The sequence below is a fragment of the Cyprinus carpio genome, chromosome A22 (assembly GCF_018340385.1).
Source record: "Cyprinus carpio isolate SPL01 chromosome A22, ASM1834038v1, whole genome shotgun sequence".
Taxonomy (NCBI): Eukaryota; Metazoa; Chordata; class Actinopteri; order Cypriniformes; family Cyprinidae; genus Cyprinus; species Cyprinus carpio.
In genome coordinates this window covers 4,027,166-4,049,490 of record NC_056593.1, presented here as the reverse complement: position 1 = coordinate 4,049,490, position 22,325 = coordinate 4,027,166, and the positions used below count along the sequence as shown (strand labels likewise).

At 41.2% G+C, this 22,325-nt stretch overlaps 1 non-coding gene across 1 annotated transcript; it reads left to right on the top strand.

Moving 5' to 3' along the window:
- Positions 1 to 22,014: 22,014 nt before the first annotated feature.
- LOC122135052 lies at positions 22,015 to 22,121 on the top strand. Its single transcript, XR_006153288.1, has one exon. It is a non-coding gene; the product is annotated as a U6 spliceosomal RNA (small nuclear RNA).
- Positions 22,122 to 22,325: the final 204 nt, after the last annotated feature.

Here is a 22,325-nt window from a genome sequence, read left to right as displayed (position 1 = left end):
TCAGACCCAGTTGGCAGACGACAGCACAACTTCTCCAAAGTGATTCTTAAAATGTGACTCGGTGATAGTAGTCACTTCTGACCCAGTGTCCAAGAGGCAGATAGTTCTGATTCCCGCAATTTTCACTTCAATGGTTATGCAATCTCCAAAAGCACTTTCAAAGAGTGACACATTCTCTGGATCACAGTCTGCAGTATGACTTCTAATAACGGATGGACCTGGGGTCTCTAGCACTGAAGTGTCTCGGTCAGCTGTTTTTTCTATCTCTGCTGTGTGAGGTTGCACTCTACTGGAGTTTTCTTTGCTCTGAAGACAATGTCGGCTTGTGTGCCCTGGCTTACCACACGTATAGCAGATGTATCTTCCATCACTATCTTTTAAAGGTGCACCTTTTGCCTTGTTTTCCTTCACTACAGGTTTCACTTTTTCTTTGCTGTTTACCATCTGAAACAGTTCGTCTTGTTGGGCAGCTATCTGTTGAATAGCTTCATGGAGTGACTCCAGGGTGAGAGGGGCTGAAGAGCTCTCTGTTGCAGTAGTAGCATGGACGACACCACGTGAACGAGTACTGGTCCTCAGATTGCTTGGGACTTGCACCTCCTCTTCTTCAGACCAAGTAATAGCTTCCTGCATAAGCTGGATGAATGTCAGGTCCTTCTCAGCTTTAACTCTCCTCTTCATTTCACGCCGTAGCGAATCATCTTTGAGGCCTAACTCAAGCTGTTCCTTCAAAACGCCATCAGCATCAGGAACTCTAGATGGCTCTCAACTATGGATGATACTCAGCTTCTCCTGCAAGTCATAAGCATAAGAATGGATGGTTTCTCCAGGCATTTGTTTGCGGTCATAAAACTCTTTCAGTCTGCTGCCTATAGGAAGTTTGTCCCCATAAGTCTGATCCAAAGCATCCACTGACTTTTCCTTTCCGTTGAGCGTGAACTTTACTGTCATCTTAGCCTCATCTTTTAAATACTGCTTAACAAACTCAATTCTGTCTTCTTCAGGAATTTTCATCACCTTGAAGGCGGACTTCATTGAACTTATACATTCTTCTATACTCAACTCACCAGGCTTGGAACGACATCCGGTGAACTCTGGAAGCTTACGATCCCTAGGGATGTACACAGTAGATGGTGCTCTCTGAGCAGCAGCCTGCTGTTCAATAACAGTTTTAGCAAGGGAAAGCGCCTCTCTCTGTTTGGCTCAGGCTTGCTCTAACATGCCTGTCTGCTCACCAAACCGCCTTTGCATCTCTTCAAACTGTTTCTTTAATTCTTCCAGTTCAGCCATAGTGTCGGCTCTAGGACCAGGAACTTGCACTGAATCAGGAACCAGGAATTGATCCTGTTCGTGACGCCAATATGTGGCGAAGGGGAATATGCCACCGCCTTGTGGGGGAGATATAGCACTTAATCTAAGGAAGACTGAGTGAGAAACAGGATCCTAGTCCCCCCACCCAATGCTTTTAGTCTTTGTACAAGGGTCTCTTGTATGTGGTGCCTGTTGTGTTGCAATGTGGAAATGCTAAAGACGTGGTGAGGTGGGCTTCAGGATTTATTTAGTACACGGCAGCCACCAGTGTGTGCAGAAAACTCAGGAAATAAAGATAACTAACTACAAACCCGCTCTCCCCAGATCTAACAGAACAGGTAAGACGCCCCCAGTCCTTAGTATAAGTGAGTCAAAACCGGTTTCAACTTAAATATATTGACATTTATTTAAGTTAATGGAACTATGATTCCTTCGTTTTTTTTAAAGGAGTGAATAAAATTTGAATGCAATCAACAGAAAAGGAAATAAAAATGTAGAAAACAATAAAGACAGTAAAGTAACAACTCTGAAACCTTCTCAATTGAGTTTTGTACAATAAATGACAATCAGTGTCCCTTCTGTTTTATCCACAGGGTAAAGGGTTTCACTTTAACAACCTGCTCACTCAGATTCTTCAACAAAAAAATTCACGTCAGGATTCACATCAGTTTTTTTTTTTAAAAGAAACAAAAAACAAAAGTTCTCTTTGATTCAGTTCAAGAATTCAAAAGTTTTCTTCCATGAATAGGACAAAAAAAAAGAAAGATTATTTCCAGTCCATTCACAAATTCACGAGTCAAAAAGAGTTTCATGAGTTTCCCCCTCCAAGTGCAAGAAAAATGAAATATATGAATCCCCTTGCAGGATAATTCACTTGTACACAGTTCAGTTCTTACAATCACAGGAGAGAAAACAATGGCTAGCTTACCAGCATACAGAATCAAATGAAGTAAATAATGTGCATCACCACTCTTTGGTTGAGGATGAGATGCAGAATGAAGTCCTATGGATGGCAGGGTAATGTTTCTTCACTCTTTGACTGTCAGCGATCGTTACCCTTCCTCGCGATCCTGACTGCTTCAACACGATCCAACGAGGGCTCAATCCCCCAGCTGACGGAGATCAGATTGGAAGACAAACAATATACAGCACCTCTCGATGCTTCAGCGAACTCTTCTAGTACACTAAGCAACTGCATCCATCGTGAATTAAATTAGTTTGAACAAAAACAACTGGACACGAAACAGAACATAACTGTTTAGCGCGATCAGGCCCACTTCTTCCGCTTCATGTGCAAACACGTCATAAAAACTATCCCGACACGTTCAATAACAGTCATCAAACGGCCGGCGACTCCGATACAACGATGTGCGACTGTAATGCAGGTCCCGGGTCTAACGCACCCTATTAGCGTCATAAAATTACCCAAAGACCTTCTTCAGCTCGCAGCTGCTCAGATCCACAGCCTCCATGAGCTCAGGTGCTACTATAGCATCCACATGGCGGAGCCCGTGTCCAAAATCAAAATAAAAGTCTCCACGTAATAGAAAATGTAGATCCCCTACAATGGCATAGTTAATTCCCACTTGAATGGTGGTCCTTCTGTGTCCAAAATTGTTCAAGAACATCGTGGGACAAGGTTTTCACAATGACAGCTGCCATTGTAAGAAAGTGAGCAGCTCCATTTGTAGCAACAGTAACTAAGGGGGGCAGGGCTTTCCGATAGGTCAGTTAAAGGGATAGTTCACCCAAAAATAAAAATTTGCTGTTAATTTACTCACCCTCAGGCCATCCAAGATGTGTGTGACTTTTTTTCTTAAGTAGAACAGTAAAGCGCATCCGTCGTCATGCGACAGAAAGGTTTTGCTCTAGACAGTCATGAATGCGCTGAAAGCCGGTTGTCCAGGCTGTGGATTAAAGGTAATACTGTTGTAAGTACTTTAGTTTTTTGTACAGACGTATTGTTTCATTTCATTAGACCTCAATGTATCGCCAGGAGCCACAGGTATTGATTTGGTCTTGTTTTTATGTTGTTTTTTTTTTTTTTTAATCTCAAAAACCGGTAGCCATTGACTTGCATTTTATGAATCACCAAGGGCAATGGTTTCACCTAAAATTCTTCTTAACTCTTCTACTGAAGAAAAAAAGTCACCCACATCTTGGATGGCCTGAGGGTGAGTAAATTAACAGCAAATTTTAAATTTTTGGGTGAACTATCCCTTTAAGCTACAATCATTTATTTATTACAAAAATGTCAAAAGCAGTACCAAAAGTAATCCAAATGACGATGCATTGCAGTCACAGGCCTCTCTGGCGGAATAGGTTTGTGAGGTGCAGAGCAGAATTGATGTTGTTAATCGCTGAAAATTTTATCCAGATTATTTTCCAGATCCACTCCGTGAAGTCATGCGCACATCATTCAAAGACACCTCACAGCTGCTGCTTCCTCCATCTCTCTCAGTTCTTGGTCGGTATATTCTGGTTCGAATAAGTACGGCTGTGCATAAAATTCCATGTCATCTTCTGTCACATCGAAATCAAATGTAACTTTTACTTTGTGAACTTTAAACGTTAGCTCTGTTGTTGAAGCTCTCCACACGCGTTCTCTCACTCATAGACAAACAGCGTCATCAGCTCAAGTGAGTATGCGCCCGCGCATCCGTCGTCATGCGACAGAAAGGTTTTGCTCTAGACAGTCATGAATGCGCTGAAAGCCGGTTGTCCAGGCTGTGGATTAAAGGTAATACTGTTGTAAGTACTTTAGTTTTTTGTACAGACGTATTGTTTCATTTCATTAGACCTGAATGTATCGCCAGGAGCCACAGGTATTGATTTGGTCTTGTTTTTATGTTGTTGTTGTTTTTTTAATCTCAAAAACCGGTAGCCATTGACTTGCATTTTATGAATCACCAAGGGCAATGGTTTCACCTAAAATTCTTCTTAACTCTTCTACTGAAGAAAAAAAGTCACCCACATCTTGGATGGCCTGAGGGTGAGTAAATTAACAGCAAATTTTAATTTGGTTAATATCTTCTCCTTTAAGCTACAATCATTTATTTATTACAAAAATGTCAAAAGCAGTACCAAAAGTAATCCAAATGACGATGCATTGCAGTCACAGGCCTCTCTGGAGGAATAGGTTTGTGAGGTGCAGAGCAGAATTGATGTAGTTAATCGCTGAAAATTTTATCCAGATTATTTTCCTGATCCACTCCGTGAAGTCATGCGCACATCATTCAAAGACACCTCACCAGAAACACGGCATGTCGCAATCTGTGATGAATGCAGGTGAGAGCCAATGAGCGGTCAATTATCCTGTCGTAAATCCTGTCATTTGAAGCGGTAACACTTGAATTTGTAAAGAGCGTGTCAGACAGCCCGGGCTTTGCTGTTTACGGTCACTGGACTCACTGCTCGGGATGGAGATGATCGCCGAATATCTCCTCTGTGTCTCTCCACATCACTGTAGCACCATTTTGGAGAATATCCACTGAACACAAAATGCATATGCTATTCTGTGTCAGCCGCGACACAAGGATATGTTTTCTATGTGTATTTCGCTTTGATTAGAATGAAAACAGCACATCCGTGCAGCGCGGCTGACACAGATGAGCGTAAGCTGCTTGCATCCAGCAGATTTTCTCCAAAATGGCGCTACGGTGAGGCAAGAGACACAGAGGAGACAAATTGTTGAATAAAGTCGTTAGTTTTGTTTTCTTCGCGTAAAAAATGTATTCTCATCGCTTCATAACGTTATGGTTGAACCACTGATGGCTGATGGACTATTCTGATGATGTCTTCATACTTTTCTGGACCTTGATAGTGTAATTTACTTGGCAGTCAATGGGACAGTTGTAGCGTATCAGACCCGAACCAGACAAATTAAAGATTCGATCGGGAGCATGGTTGAAACATGAGGAGCCGAATACCACAGAAAGGCAACAGGATGTTGTAAATTAACTCCTAGCACCACAGTCTGAAGCAAGATAACCAAGCAACTCTTTCACAGAACAGCTTTCAACATTAACACCATTAGAAAATTATTGACAATTTCAGTTCAGAGAAGAGATCGTCAAATTTGGGGCAAGTAATCCAGATTGATGGTCAAAGAGATGCACAGCCTGACCATCACATGTAAACCAATGAGAGTAAACAAGAACGTTGGATTGACTTCCCCCCCACCTAGCAGAACCAGACTGAAATTCCTAAGGGGACCTTTTAACCTCTGGTCTTCACAGAACATCCTTATGTCAAAGAAAAGCAGAGAACTGTCTTCATCTTCATTTTGTGTTGATCTACAGAGGAAGGAAATCTAAAGGAATATCAGTCCATTGCTTAACTCCATATCATTTATGAAATCATGTCTCTAATCACTTATTGTGTATGTCTTTTTAATAACTATTGAATAGCTTAAGTATTCATATTCATGTTAAGTATGTGTGTGTTCGAATCTTCTTGCTTGAAACGTTTCTGACCATCAGTTATTTGTCAAATGTATCATATTCTTATCATAGGAATCATGTCCAAAATTATACCCTGCAAAAGCAGGAAGATTCGGACCACATGATTGATAAGATAACATATGATTTATGAATGGGTAGGACAAACATCGCAACACCCTGAGCAAAAACAATATCTAATTGGTCAAGACAACATTTGAGGTGTGGCCAAAAGGCCAGTTTAATACTCAGGACACCATCAAATTTTGCTTTTTGCTTTGGCTGTTCAGCTGCTGCTTTTTGTCATCACTTTTAGCGTTCTTTGAGCGCTGTTCCAGCGTGCTTCGGCCTGCACGCCTGCTGATACTTAGCCACGTTGAGAAGAAACACCGCCTAGTCTCGTAAAACTGTACTTCTATTCTTTTACTTTGGTTTCTTTTCTTTTCCGTTTGAGAGTTCGTGTTCTGAGTTAAGTTTTGTAACTCCGAATCTGGCCTCGAATGCACGTTAAACTTCAACCACCAGCCCACAACTCCACATTGTCAGCCAACGCCCAACCACGGGCTTCCCAAGACGTCACTTCAACGACTACTGAACTTCCAGCCAATCAGCAACCTCGGGAAACCCCCTTTTCGATGACAACAAAGGGAACCCCCTTTACACAGGCACTGCAAGTAACATACCTCCAGACTCTGATCTGTACTGGTGTATCTAATATAATTTTAACCTAATTGAGGAACTCAATGCGAGGGTTAATTAAGTGATTGATGGTTGTTCATGTCTATGCAATTTCACATATTGCTGTAAACTTGGGATTTCACACATTTTCATTCTCTTAAACTCATCCTTTCCTAACTTTCTATCTTCCTGCAACTTGTGTGAATGCGTGTGCTTATGTGTTAGATTAGTTTATATGTCTTATATCTATCAAATAAAGCCTTATTCATATTGAAAAGAGAATTATCTTGTGTTTTTGTGCTTACAAGTTAATGTCTTAAACTGCCGATCTTGTTACTGTGCTAGTTAATAGTGTTTTCACTATACTTTGGATATTAATATCCATAGCAGAGTTGATGTTATACGGCTCGTTCAATGAATCGCCGGCCGTTTCAGTGATCAGCCGTGAAACAGTGATTCTGTTCAAATTCCCTTTAAAATCTTAAATGATTCCCTTTGAGCTAAATTGACCTGTTTCCCTTACACAGTCACAAGCCTCCCAGTTTTCTTCCAAAATATCTTAAATTGTGTTCCGAAGATAAAACGAAGCTTTTACGGGTTTGGAACGACATGGGGGTGAGTGATTAATGACAAAATTTAAATTTTGGGGTGGAGTATCCCTTTAAAGTGTAGTCTTGTTTAACATTATGTAGGCCTATTCCGTGGAAAGGAGGTGCTGGCAGAAATCACACAGAACAGAACGAAATGTTATAATTTCATAGTTGTCATCAATATGTCAGTATTGTACGTAAATTTTCAACAAAAATTCAATAATTTAACTTTAATTTTAGGTGTCGTCAATATATCAGTGTTTTACATTTAAATGCTGAACATACGTAAATATTTGTACATTTAGATGCTGAAAATACATAAGTATTGTACGTTTTAGTGCTAAAAACATAAGTAAATGTATGTTTTGTATCACGTCATTTTATATAAAACACATATGAATTTTTATGAGATCACGTTGGAAAATCTACCAAGTGGAAGAGAATCAGAACACATCAAAACAAGTGTCCAATAAAATATAGCAAAACAAGATGATTTTTATTGTTTCTTTTGCCATGATAACAATTATGACTTAATACTTATACCAATAGTGTCATAAGTTTATATTATTTTAGAATATATGCAAGAATAGTTTATAAGAATTCTTTACTGGTGACCAATGATTAAAAACAAATATTTATTGTTGTTGTTTTTTTTTTTTTGGTTTGTTTTTTTAGATCATGATAAATGTGCATATATCTATTTCCTTAATCAGTCAACATGTTTAGACAGTACTTTTCTCATCAAGAGTAAAAAATCAGTCCCATAATCAGTTCTGCAGGGTGACTAATAAGAAAATACAATACAATTGCCAAGATGTGTACTGACAATACAATAATGTATAATTGCATTATCTGTTTGTCTTGTTGTGGATTCTTTTTACTACCCATAGGTGGAGATGCAATTACTGTACTACAAACACACACACACACACACACACACAAACACAAAGTATAAGGGTGGTGTAGAGAGTCAAATTTTAAAACAACAGACAGTATTTGATTAGAATGAAAACAGCACATTCGTACATTGAGGTCTAATGAAGCGAAACAATCGTGTAAGGTCCACGCACTTGGCCCAACAAAGGTATCCAGTGCTGGCTGAAGGTTTCTTGCGTGTTCGGTCTTTTCAGCATGTAAAGTTATTCAATTTATAGTTCAGGTTGAAAGGCAAATTGTTTTAGTATGACCTCAAATTTAGGTTGAAAGGCAAATTGGTTGTTTGTCTGTCTCTAAGTATTATAATTCTTCTGAGATTTGATTATTCTAGTTCATTCTTGAATCTTTACTTTATATTTACTCATTCATTAGGAATCTATGTCGCTCAGGGTGTATTACGCCGGCCGATGTATGTGTACCCCATGATCACAAACTCTCTAGTCTGATCTAGGCATGGGCCGATACCGGTTTCAAGGTATAGCGCCATTTGAAAATGTCACAGTTTCAAAACCACTAATATTTTCCATTATACCGTTTCTGCGGTATGCGCTGTTTTCCATGTCTCCTCAAAGACTGAAGTCAGCACATACCCAAAAATAAAAAACGTATAACCACTGTAACCCTTTTTTTTTGTCTGCACCTACTCCAGTCTCTTCAGCGTGGATCCATAAATAAAACACGGGTTACCACGGTGATAATTCACGTTTCACATTTAAAACACAATAAAAAATACAGTTATATAGATTATCCATTACAGTGAAAATACAGTGAAAAAATACAATGCACAGTCAACCAATATGTGCATAACTTATTAACAAACAAAATCTTTAAACTTTTCAGGTTTTTTAACTATACGGCCACTACGGGTTAATTGAGGTATGTCTGCTGAAGGCAATATAGCCCTCTCCGGGGCCATAGAGGCCGGAACACTGGGACTTGGCGCACTTTCAGTTTCAGTCAACAAAGCAGTTGGATTTGAACATTCAGTCTTTGCATTGGTGGTAGTCTGTTTTATAGTTTGGTTGGGCACATACGGTGGTGTTGAGGGTCGAAAGGGTAAAGCACCTGACAATGCAGTACTGAAGAAGGGAACTGAAGAAGGGGCCTCAGCACTACCAAACACAGGAGGATCAGAGCCTGAACTGGGCGTTGCAGGCAACTCCCTCCAAGGACCCCTGTAAGGTTTTAGGCGATTGTGATGAACCACCCACCTTCTCGACTGTGGATTTCTTGGATCAGTAATCTCATAAGTTACCCCAGGGCTGTTATCTTTGTCCATTCGCCTCAGAATTTTGTATGGCCCTTTCCATTTAGGAGCCAGTTTATTCTGCTTTTGAGCTGGGTCATCCAAAAATACAATGTCACCTGGCTTATGCGGGTGGAAAAATGTATTTTTGTCATACTGCCGTTTCTGATTAAGTTTAGCTGCAGTGGACCGCACAGCAGCATCTTTGAAAGCATAAGACAAACGCATGGTCACATCATGAGCATAGTCTGCAGGGGTGCCTGGTGTATAGGAAGTGACAGCAGGACTATAGTTCAGAAGGATATTTGCAGGTAGCCGTGGTTCTTTGCCATGTGCAAGAAAGAAAGGAGAGAACCCCGTGCTAGAATGAATACTGGAGTTATATGCCAGTTCCACTTGATATTTATCCCATTCACCCCCACTTTCACAAATGTACTTGGCAAGTTGGTCTTTCAATGTTCGATTCAGTCTTTCGACCATACCATCACACTGGGCGTGGTAGGGTGAGGTACGGGTTTTCTCAATGCCTAATTGTCTTCACAGATGTTTAATCAAATCTGACTCAAACCGTCTACCTTGGTCCGTATGGATTATCTCAGGAACCCCGTGCTGCTTAATGTAATCCTCAAAAATGCACTGTGCTACAGTTGTTGCACGCTGATCCTTCAGAGGGAACAAATTGACAAAACGGGTAAAATAGTCCATCACAACTAAAACATACTTATTCCCAAGTGAAGTAACAGGTAGCTCAGTGATGTCAGCGGCAATTCTTTGAAATGGTCGTTCTGCATGAATTGACTGTAACAGGGCCCTTTCATGAGGAGTGGTGGAAGCACAGGACTGACAGGATACACATTCAGCACAGAATTTCTGAATATCACGGGACATGTAAGGCCAATAGCACATTTTCCTAGCTCTCAACAAAGTACGTTCAGCACTCAAATGACCACTAAACTTCTCCCCATGAAAACACTTAAGAGCTGTTAGAATGAGTACCTCAGGCAAGACTACTTGGTAAACATGAGGGCTATGAGGAGATGATTTCACTCTGTGACACAGTATACCCTCTTGGACTGATAATTTAGAAAATTCATGCCAGAGTTTCCTCAGCGCTCCTCAAACCTCCTCAAGTCTGCCTAGTGGGGGCCTTTGATTACCATTCTCTTTCCAGTCCATGACAGTACTAAGACAAAAGTCAGCCTTTTGATGAGCTTGTAATTCAGTCAAATCAACTGACAGTGTCGGACTCACGTCAGGAAGAACTCCACAACCCAGTGGCACTTCAGACAAAAAGGAGACTTTTTCAGCAGTGGTATGGATGGGAATTACACACTGCACTGATTTCGTTTCAGTCACAGGCGAGCTAGGACACCGCGACAAGGAATCAGCATTACTATGATGCTTCCCTTCCCTGTATTGAATGGTAAAGTCATACACATCCATTTCAAGTATCCAGCGTGCTCTTCTACCAGTCGGATCATTATCAACTGCTGCCTTTTTTAGATTTAACAACGGTTTGTGATCTGTAATAATCTTGAATGGCGCCCCAGACAAGAAATGTCGAAAATGTCGAACAGACCACACCACAGCCCACAGTTCACGGTCATAAGTTGACCATCTCTTTTCTGATGGAGTGAGAGCATGACTGGCGTAAGCAATTACGCGTTCCTTCCCATCCTGCATCTGAGCAAGCACCGAACCCACACAATCATGAGAAGCATCAGTGTATAGTAGAAAAGGCTGTGTGAATATAGGGTGAGCTACAATGGGAGGACTAGTAAGGGCCTGCTTCAGTGACCTAAAAGCCTCCTCACATTCACTCGACCAATTGAAGACAGCACCTTTCTGGGTCAGAGCATGAAGGGGTGCGGCCACTACAGCGAAACTCCTGACAAATCTCCTATAATAGGAGCATAGACCAACAAACGCTCTCACCTCTGTGACCGTCCTGGGGGTAGGCCATGACCGGACCTTGTTCAGATTCTTTTCATCTGGCAGCAGACCCTGGCTGGATACAACATGACCTAAGTAGGAAACTTCACTGCGTGCAAAATGACATTTGTTAACCTTCAATTTCAGACCCGCTGAACGGAAACGACTAAAAACCTCCTCAAGACTGTTAAGATGTTCGCTGAAAGTCTGACTGAACACCAGTACATCATCAAGGTAAACAAGACAAACCTTCCAATGAAGTCCACGAAGCACCAGCTCCATCAATCGTTGGAAAGTTGGAGGGGCATTCGTAAGACCCATCGGCATTACCTTGAAATGATATAAAGCACTGCCTGTATTGAAAGCGGTTTTCTCCCTATCCTTGGGGTCTAGCTCAACTTGCCAGTAACCACTGGACAGATCCATTGTGCTAAACCAGCGTGCACCTGCCAAGCTGTCTAAAGCATCTGAGGCACGAGGTAAGGGGTAAGATCCTTTTACAGTGACTGCATTAAGCTTTCTGAAATCAATGCAGAATCTATAACTGCCATCTCTCTTCTTCACTAAGCCAACAGGAGAAGCCCAGGGACTACAACTTTCCTCAATTACATCATGGGAAAGGAGCTGCTGAACTTGCCTGTCTATCTCAGCTCGAACATGTGGGGATGTTCTGTAAGCCCTCTGCCTAATGGGCTGTGCATCCCCAGTACGGATGGTGTGCTTGACCAAATCAGTACGACCATAGTCATACTCATTTGCACTGAAAACATCTGAATATTTGTAAATCAGAGTCTCTAGCTGAGTCCGTTCTGCACTGTCCAATGCAGACTGACTGAAGTCTACATTGGGTTTTGGACAGGGCTCAATTTGAGTCTGTATCTGAGCTACTTTGGGTTCCAGCATTGTGTATTCTTCCCCTGGTTGCATGACTAAGGAATGAAACTCACCTAGCCTTATGCCACAGGGAACATGGCAATCCTCGTTTGTTGGATTCATAGCTCGCACACAAGTCACGCCTGCTTTCACAGAGGTTACTGTACGTGCCACAAAAAGACCTGGTACTGACTGAATTTCAGGATCTAAGAGTCCAACATAATTGCATGCGAACTCTTTTTCCCTCTTTTTCTGTACCCTGGCAGGGATCAGAATGGGCTCTAAAGTCACGGCACTACTCCTTTCTATTTCCTGTGAACACAAGAGAGGAACTGTCCAGTTCCACAATTTTAAATGATTTTCTCTGAGGTCAATTGCAGCATGATGTTAGCTAAGAAAATCCCACCCAAGGTTAACTGGCTGTGTAGCATTCCTAACCACCCTAAACATCATGTGAGAACACTTCCTCACCCAGCCTAATAGTAATGGGCAACATACCCAAAGTGTCAAGATAGTCACCCGTTACTGATTTTGCCAAAAGAAAGGATTTCTGAATAGGTTTTTTTGTTAGAGAGGGAATTGACATTCTCAATGTTTCACTGATCAAAGATATTTCTGAACCTGTGTCTACAAATGCTTGTATGGCAATGTTCTCAATGATAGCAAAAACATAAGGCATTGGAATGACAGGATTAACCGGTTCAGTTTGTTTGGGCCCAACCATAGTCTCAGCAGATACCCGGCCCATAGTACCTGCTACCAGCCGTTTCCCTGAAGATCAACATCCTCTTCAACGAAACTCACATGATGATCACCAGACGAGGGTAGATCGTAGGCCATATATCTCGCCAGAGAAATTGTTGGAGGGCCATTCTGTCATATGATGATCATGATGATAGGATGCGTGGTGTAAGCAATGATCTCGATGATCAGAGGTTGGACTGCTAAAACGATCACGTTGAGGTGGGGGCGAGCTGACACATTGGTTACGATGAATAGAAGTAAGGCTGGCATGTTGAGCAGCAAATTGTGGAGACAGGCTGGTGCGATAATCTCGATGAGGTTGAGGTGGGCTGACGTGACGATCTCTGTAATGTGGGGAAGCACTGATGTGACGATCTTGATGATGTGGAGATGGGCTCACGTGACGATCTCTGTAATGTGGAGAAGCACTGATGTGACGATCTTGATGTATGGAGATGGGCTAACGTGACTGACGCTCTCCATAGCCCCGACATCTGTCACTGTCTCGGTGGATGAAGGAGTAAGGCTCATCTTGACCATGTGGAGAAGACGCCGGTGACAATGGATATCTCCTAGGAGATGAAAGTGGAGAGTAACGTTGCTTGTCTCTTCCCCGTTCAGATGAGTAGTCTCTCTGTCTGGTGGAAACGTGTTGCCTCTTCATTTGACTCACTTCCATCCTGAGAGCCTTAACATCAGCCGTCAATTGTTTCACCGCAGTCATGATTTCAGAAGAAATGTCCCCAGATGCCGTGGTCTTTGTGGACACCATAGCTGAAAGCTATTCACTGGGTAAGGTGGTAGATTAGTTTGGTGACAGGCTGGTTTTTTTAACTCAGAGGGGGAAGAGGTGCAAGTCTGAGAACTTCCTGTGCCCGTTCCCACTTACAAGCAATGGCTAAAGCTTCCTCTAGGGTAGTAGCACCATGTTCATGACATTTTGCTTGGAGGACAGGATCAAGACCAGCTACGAACCGTCTAAATCTTTCCATGGCAATGGCGGACTCACCATAATTTGGAAATGCTTCCAAAACCTTGGATCTTGTGATCTCAGCTGCAAATACTTCCAAAGGTTCTTTGGGCATACGTGATCTGGCGTTCACAAAAGTTTTGAAAATTCAGCAAAAATTGTTTCCTCCCAAAAACATCATTTAATGCAGCAACACACAGTTCATAGTTCTGTTGTATGTCAGGAGACAGGGAGAGCCAGTAAGCTAAAGCATCTCCACTCAACCTTGTAAGCAAAATGGCGGCCAAATCTTGCATTTGTGCTTCCGCACAGGCCTTAACTGCAAGCTCTAAACGGGCTTTCCATAAAGAAAAACTGTCTTTATCCCTACCATCTCCATGAAAACATGGTGGTAGATCGACTTTAAAGTGCAGCAATCTTGTAGTGCGATTTGCAGAAGTTGCGTGCTCTCTGCCCTCAGCTGTAGGTGCACTTTCATCACTATCACTCTCATTAGAGGACGGAGTACGTGCGGGGAGCATGCAAGAATCGGTAGACATTTTCACTGCGCAGCTGCTGTTGAACTTGTAATGAAGCGAGTAGTAACGTCATCCACTTTAATTAATCTGATGACTGGTCACTGTGCACTCACCAGTACCCTTCACGGTGTATTAAAAATACATCTTCGTAATCGAATGCTTCAGCCGAGAAATTTCCAGAAACTCTTGAACTTGAACACTGCTGCCGCCAGTCGGTAACCCTTAAATTTTGTCTGCACAACATAAATAAAACACAGGTTACCATGGTGATAATTCACGTTTCTTCTTTTAATCAGAAGCATCGGCCTAACAGCATGAACAGCCGGACACACAACACTCTCGTTTGGGCATCCTATTTTTTCCCCAAGCGCGCTTTTTTTTTTTTTTTTTTCAAGTGCGCTCTGCCTTAAAGGGGCAGGCGCACCAAATATCTTCCTAACAAAACATGTATAAAACTTTGCATAAGACATGTGAAAATACACGAAAATCTTACTAAACAAATTCACCAAAATTTCTTATTCTTCTTTTTATATATATATATATATAACCCATGAATTGACAAAATGTAAAATAAAATAATGAATTAAACATAAGGTTACCAATTCAACATAAGGTTACAAGAGTAACACTGACCCTTCCTCCTCCTGTTGGTGCGAGCGAGCGGTCAGTTGCGTGTGTGTAGGATGGCCGAACTTAAGGAGCTGCCCAGCCAGGGTACTCTTCACATTCAGCGTTCCTTTCCATCTCGCGCACAGCCACGTCTGCACAGCTTTCAAACGTATACTCAACCGCAGATGAGCGAGACGGATGAGCTCGACATATGCACAGTACCACGGGGCGCGCTGCTGTCCGCGAGCCCTCTTGATGATGATAATAACGTAATGCCGACAGTGTGCGGACGGCCGAAATATACTTTGACGTTTACGCGGTCGGCAACGGGCCGTTTTTTGCCTTAGTGCAACTCTCTGTTCTGGACTTGCACAAACTGCGTTGCAATGCAATCATTTTCCAAAATGTAATTTATGTGAAAGTATGAAGTCTGTTTAGTAAGGGTTTCTTAATTAATGCAGCGATTTCAATATTCATAAGGATTCATTTTTAGGAGTCGTCAATATGTCAGTGTTTTACATTTAAATGCTGAAAATACATAAATATTTGTACATTTAGATGCTGAAAATATGTAATTGTACGTTTTAGTGCTAAAAAGGTAAGTAAATGTATGTTTTGTAGAACGACATTTTACGTAAAATACATATGAATTATCATGAGATCACGTTGGAAAATCTACCAAGTGGAAGAGAATCAGAACACATCAAAGCAATTGTCCAATAAAATATAGCAAAACAAGATGATTTTTATTGTTTCTTTTGTCATGATAACAACTATGACTTAATACTTATACAAATAATGTCATAAGTGTATATTATTTTAGAATATATGCAATAATCGTTTATAAGAATTCTTTACTGGTGACCAATAATTAAAAACAAATATTTATTGTTGTTTTTTTTTTTGGTTTGTTTTTTAGATCATGATAAATGTGCATATATCTATTTCCTTAATCAGTCAACATGTTTAGACAGTACTTTTCTCATCAAGAGTATAAAAATCAGTCCCATAATTAGTTCTGCAGGGTGAAACATATGACTAATAAGGAAATACAATATAATTGCCAAGATGTGTACTGACAATACAATAATGTATAATTGCATTAACTGTTTGTCTTGTCATGTGGATTCTTTTTACTGCCCATAGGTGGAGATGAAATTACTGTACTACACACACACACACACACACACACACACACACACACACACACACACACACACACACACACACACACACACACACAAAGTATAAGGGTGGTGTAGAGAATCAAATTTTAAAACAACAGACAGAATTGAATGTAAATTATGCAATCATGTTGAACTGCATGTTGAACTGAGTCAGTAAAAACAAGACCAAATCAATACCCGTGGCCCCCTGCAATACATTGAGGTCTAATGAAGCGAAACAATCGTGTAAGGTCCACGCACTTGGCCCATGAAGGTATCCAGTGCTGACTGAAGGTTTCTTGCGTCTTCGGCCTTTTCAGCGCGCAAAGTTATTCAATTTATAGTTCAATTCTAATCTGACTCCATTTTAGAATGACCTCAAATTTAGGTTGAAAGGCAAATTGGTTGTTTGTCTGTCTCTAAGTATTATAATTCTTCTGAGATTTGATTAGTTCATTCTTTACTTTATATTTACTCATTCATTAGGAATCTATGTCACTCAGGGTGTATCACGCCGGCCGATGTATGTGTACCCCATGATCACAAACTCTCTAGTCTGATCTAGGCATGGGCCGATTACCGGTTTCAAGGTATACCACGATTTGAAAATGTCACGGTTTCAAAACCACTGATATTTTCCATTATACCGTTTCACGAGTTCACACTTACATACAATTGAGGGGGTAAAGTTTAATATGTATTTGGCGTGCTGTCTGGAGGGAGGGCTCCGAGCTTGGAGTTCGGCCCGAACCCAGAGTACTCCCCCTTATGTAAGTGGTTTAGGACTAGAAGTGTGGCGAAGGGGTGGTGGGGGGATGCTGCGAGACTGTCAATTGAATTGCGGTGAGACTGCTTTATATATACCTCGTACCATTGATTGCTGAGTGCTCTCCACCTGTGTTAATTATCTGCACGTGCTCCTCCCGAACTTTGTTAATAAAACCTCATTTCTGCGGTATGCGCTGTTTTCCATGTCTCCTCAAAGACTAAAAGAGTAGGAATCCCTCAGGCTGAGTGCAGTGTAGAGAGTAACACTGACCCCTCCTCCTCCTGTTGGTGCGAGCGAGCAGTCAGGTGCATGATGGCCGAACTTAAGGAGATGCCCGGCCAGGGTCTTCACATTCAGCGTTCCTTCCCATCTCGCACACAGCCACGTCTGCACAGCTTTCAAAAGTATACTCAACAGCAGATGAGCGAGACGGATGAGCTCGACATATGCACAGTACCACGGGGCGCGCTGCTGTCCGCGAGCCCTCTTGATGATGAAATTAACATAATGCTGACGGTGCGCGGACGGCCGAAATATACTTTGACCTTTACGCGATCGGCAACCGGCCGTTTTTTGCCTTATTGCAACTCTGTTCTGGACTTGCACAAACTGCGTTGCAATGCAATCATCTTCCAAAATGTCATTTATGTGCGAAGCAGAGCACTGTGTCTTCTTCTTGTGTGACAGTGTATGAGCGAAGCAGAGCACTGTGTCTTCTTCTTGTGTGACAGTGAGACCCCCGACACGGCTATTTGTCACATAAGTAAATAATTAGACGCAAAATATTGATTTGAGTTGAAATATTTGAATGCAAAGCTTCCATGAAGACAGTTGCGAGCAAGCGGCAAAAATAAAAGAATTAAGGCGAAAATGTTTTAAAACCTTACCAGTTTGTTAGTTCTCTTATAATTCATTACAGAATCAAGTATTCCACAGAGCCGTGTAATAACTAAAATTAAAAAGCTGTAATTACATATTTAGGTTAAATAAAGATGTCAGTCTTTATTTTTTTCTTTTTAGGAAACAAATCGAGAAAAAAAAACGAATTCTAATGTTTCTAATAATGTTGCTTAAAGACAAAATATACTGTGTCCAGCAGGAATACATACATACATATATATACAGGTCCTTCTCAAAAAATTTGCATATTGTGAAAAAGTTCATTATTTTCCATAATGTAATGATAAAAATTAAACTTTCATATATTTTAGATTCATTGCACAACAACTGAAATATTTCAGGTCTTTTATTGTTTTAATACTGATGATTTTGGCATACGGCTCATGAAAACCCAAAATTCCTATCTCAAAAAATTAGCATATCATGAAAAGGTTCTCTAAACGAGCTATTAACCTAATCATCTGAATCAACTAATTAACTCTAAACACCTGCAAAAGATTCCTGAGGCTTTTAAAAAACTCCCAGCCTGGTTCATTACTCAAAACCGCAATCATGGGTAAGACTGCCGACCTGACTGCTGTCCAGAAGGCCATCATTGACACCCTCAAGCGAGAGGGTAAGACACAGAAAAAAATTTCTGAACGAATAGGCTGTTCCCAGAGTGCTGTATCAAGGCAGCTCAGTGGGAAGTCTATGGGAAGGAAAAAGTGTGGCAAAAAAAATGCTGCACAACGAGAAACGAGAGGTGACCGGACCCTGAGGAAGATTGTGGAGAAGGACCGATTCCAGACCTTGGGGGACCTGCGGAAGCAGTGGACTGAGTCGTGGAGTAGAAACATCCAGAGCCACCGTGCACAGGCATGTCCTTTGAACCAGAAACAGCGTAACAAAGCGCCTGACCTGGGCTACAGAGAAGCAGCACTGGACTGTTGCTCAGTGGTCCAAAGTACTTTTTTTCGGATGAAATCAAATTTTGCATGTCATTCGGAAATCAAGGTGCCAGAGTCTGGAGGGAAGAATGGGGAGAAGGAAATGCCAAAAATGCCTGAAGTCCAGTGTCAAGTACCCACAGTCAGTGATGGTCTGGGGTGGTGCCATGTCAGCTGCTGGTGTTGGTCCCACTGTGTTTTATCAAGGGCAGGGGCAATGCAGCTAGCTATCAGGAGATTTTGGAGCACTTCATGCTTCCATCTGCTGAAAAGCTTTATGGAGATGAAGATTTCGTTTTTCAGCATGACCTGGCACCCTACTCACAGTGCCAAAACCACTGGTAAATGGTTTACTGACCATGGTATTACTGTGCTCACTTTGGCCTGCCAACTCTCCTGACCTGAACCCCATAGAGAATCTGTGGGATATTGTTGAAGAGAAAGTTGAGAGACGCAAGACCCAGCACTCTGGATGAGCTTAAGGCCGCTTATCGAAGCATCCTGGGCCTCAATAACACCTCAGCAGTGCCACAGGCTGATTGCCTCCATGCCACGCCGCATTGAACGCAGTCATTTCTGCAAAAGGATTCCCGACCAAGTATTGAGTGCATAACTGAAGACATAATTATTTGAAGGTTGACTTTTTTTGTATGTAAAAACACTTTTCTTTTATTGGTCGGATGAAATATGCAAATTTTTTGAGATAGGAATTTTGGGTTTTCATGAGCTGTATGCCAAAATCATCAGTATTAAAACAATAAAAGACCTGAAATATGCTAATTTTTTGAGAAGGACCTGTATATATATATATTTGTATTACCCAGTCATTTCAAAATAACACATTTCAGAGCTGTAACAACAATACCGTGATACCGTTAAACCGTGATATTTTTGCTTAAGTTTATCATACCGTCAAAATCTCATACCGGCCCATGCCTAGTCTGATCATTAATCAGAGGTTATGGCTAACTAATAGGTCGCCCATTCTTACCATTATTTAAATAGTGGTTCTGTTTAGCCCCCTACAGTCACCCATGTAACAACTTAGTTAAAGCTCAAATTAGTGGTTACGCTAGTACTATTTGCCTAGCCCCCTATAGTAGAGACCTGCGGGTGACAGATTTTTCCGTCCTGCTCCCGCAAGATTTTGTCCTGCTCCCACCCGCTCCCGCAAAAATATGTTATTTTCTCCCGCTCCCGCCTGCAAACAATCAAGTTTCGCCCCGCTCCTGCCCGCAAAATCCCACGGGTAAACGTATAAGTAGTTTTTTTTTGCATATTCTGCCTGCTACTCTGTTATTTTTTCACTTGCTCCCCTGTTGAATATAAATTAAACAAAGAAACGGAATATAAACAAATGTTTCTTTTTGCGTTTAATTAAATGGATGAACACGAACAAGGAACTTAGAACATAGAAATACAGTAAAAAAGTATTATTTATTTTATTTATATATTATTTTATTTTTAAAATAAAAAAAAAAAAAAATACCTATAATAATTAGGCTATAGTATAGCCTAATAAATTTTATAATAATAATAAACCTGGATTTATTTCATGTTCAAAGGAAAAGTAGCCTAGGGCCTATTACTGCTGTATGTGAGTAGCCTTTTTTTGCTGCATTTGTCACAGCTCACAAAAGGAAGGTGCTTTCCATCGCTATCGCATACTACTGAACAACATTTCCAAATATCAGATTTTCCTTTGTTTGCTTTTGTAGTTTTGCATGTTCCTTTCTTTAATAGCTTAATATCTGTAGCACTAAGCGATTCACCTGAGTCATGCGGTGCAGACATTTTGCCTCTGTGTGGTAGGCTTGGCTGTTCCGCGCCTATGAACCACGCGAGAGTTAACTTCTGACCACGTGCCTGTAAATCGTTTTTATTTTATTTTATTTGTTTCTAGTTATTTTATTTTGTTAGATATTTCCACTTTGCGGGAGTCCCGTAAATTTATTTTCCTGCAACCCGTACACAATAATATCTTGCCGCCTGCTTCCGCATTCACCCATCAAACATTGTCCCACTGCACTTGTTTGCGCTGGGTCCTGCGGGTCCCGCGGTACTCCCGCGGGAGAGCAGGTCTCTACCTGATAGTTATTATAACTACTTAATTAAAAACCAGAGGTTATGGCCAGTACTATTAAGTATGCCCGAACCATGCTAATACTTCAATAGTATTTTGTCTAGCCCCCCACATCTAAAGCAACTTCACAACAACAAAACAAAAGTCAAGCAGTTAGTCAGAAATCTATAATCTCACCTGATGTGCCCCATGCTCCATCTAACCTGAGATTTAGTATGTATTAACCCCAGATGCAGATTTGTGGTAACATACGCCTTCACTTAATCTGCTTGAGAAAATAATTACAAACTAAAACAAAATAGAATCAAATGTAACAACTTATTATCAGTCAGCTAAATATGTATTATGCCAATTAAATAGCCAATTCAAAGATACCAAAAAGAAATAAAAGACATCAAATTCTCAAAGATAAATCCAAGAATAAGATGCATACCTGGCTTTTTGAAAAATACATAGTATGAAGTGTGGGGACACACTTCAAGCTATGGGCTCATTCATACAGAAGGCCCTGACCCTTTTGCTGCAATCCTTTAAATACAAAACCAAGATAAAACATCCCCCAAACGGAGGCATGTACAAACAATTGGAATTTTCATTAAGCCAGGTCCCAGACCTGGGTGGTTTACACCTCAAAGGGAACAGAAGGTAATTTGCATGGAAGACCCTGGGAAAGGGCACTCCCATTACAGTAAGCAAAATATCTCTTAACTCTTAGGATCTGTATTATCTTTTAGTTTAGTTTTGTAAGATTGAGACCATTGTACCAGTTGCACTGAGACATTTCAAATGATACCAAACATGTACTTGCATTCATATAGAACATTATAATATTGACCATTCTGAGTGAACCAAATGGAGGGAGGATGGGTAAGGGGAAGGAAGGGGATGAAAAGGAACTGACACAAATGTGAGAGAGGCGTTTCCTGCACCTCCACTCTGTGGGATGTCTCGAAGATGCCTGTGTATGTTTGAATTATCTGGTTCTCAGGAGATCAAAGTATCTGAGGTTCTTTCATCCTTACAATCGGTCTGTACAAGAAACTGAACACTACTTAAAACAGTATTACCTTTAATCCACAGCCTGGGCAACTGGTTTTCAGTGCGTTCACGACTGTCTAGAGTGCGACCTTTCTGTCATATGACGACGCATGCGCAGGCGTGTACTCACTTGAGCTGACTCAGCCAATTTACATTTACATTTAGTCATTTAGCAGACGCTTTTATCCAAAGCCACTTACAAATGAGGACCATTGGAAGCAATCAAAAACAACAAAAGAGCAATGATATATAAGTGCTATAACAAGTCTGTTATATGTTATATGTGCTTGCTATGGCGGAACATATACTAAAATTGGATTGATACAGAGAAGATTAGCATGGCCCCTGCAAAAGGATGACACGCAAATCCGTGAAGCGCTCCATTTTTTGGGGAAGTCGTGGCCTAGTGGTTAGAGAGTTTGACTCCTAACCCTAAGGTCGTGGGTTCGAGTCTCGGGCCGGCAATACCATAACCAGGGACTGAGGTGCCCTTGAGCAAGGCACCAAACCCCCAACTGCTCCCCAGCGGCCGCAGTATAAATGGCTGCCCACTGCTCCGGGTGTGTGTTCACAGTGTGTGTGTGTGTTCACTGC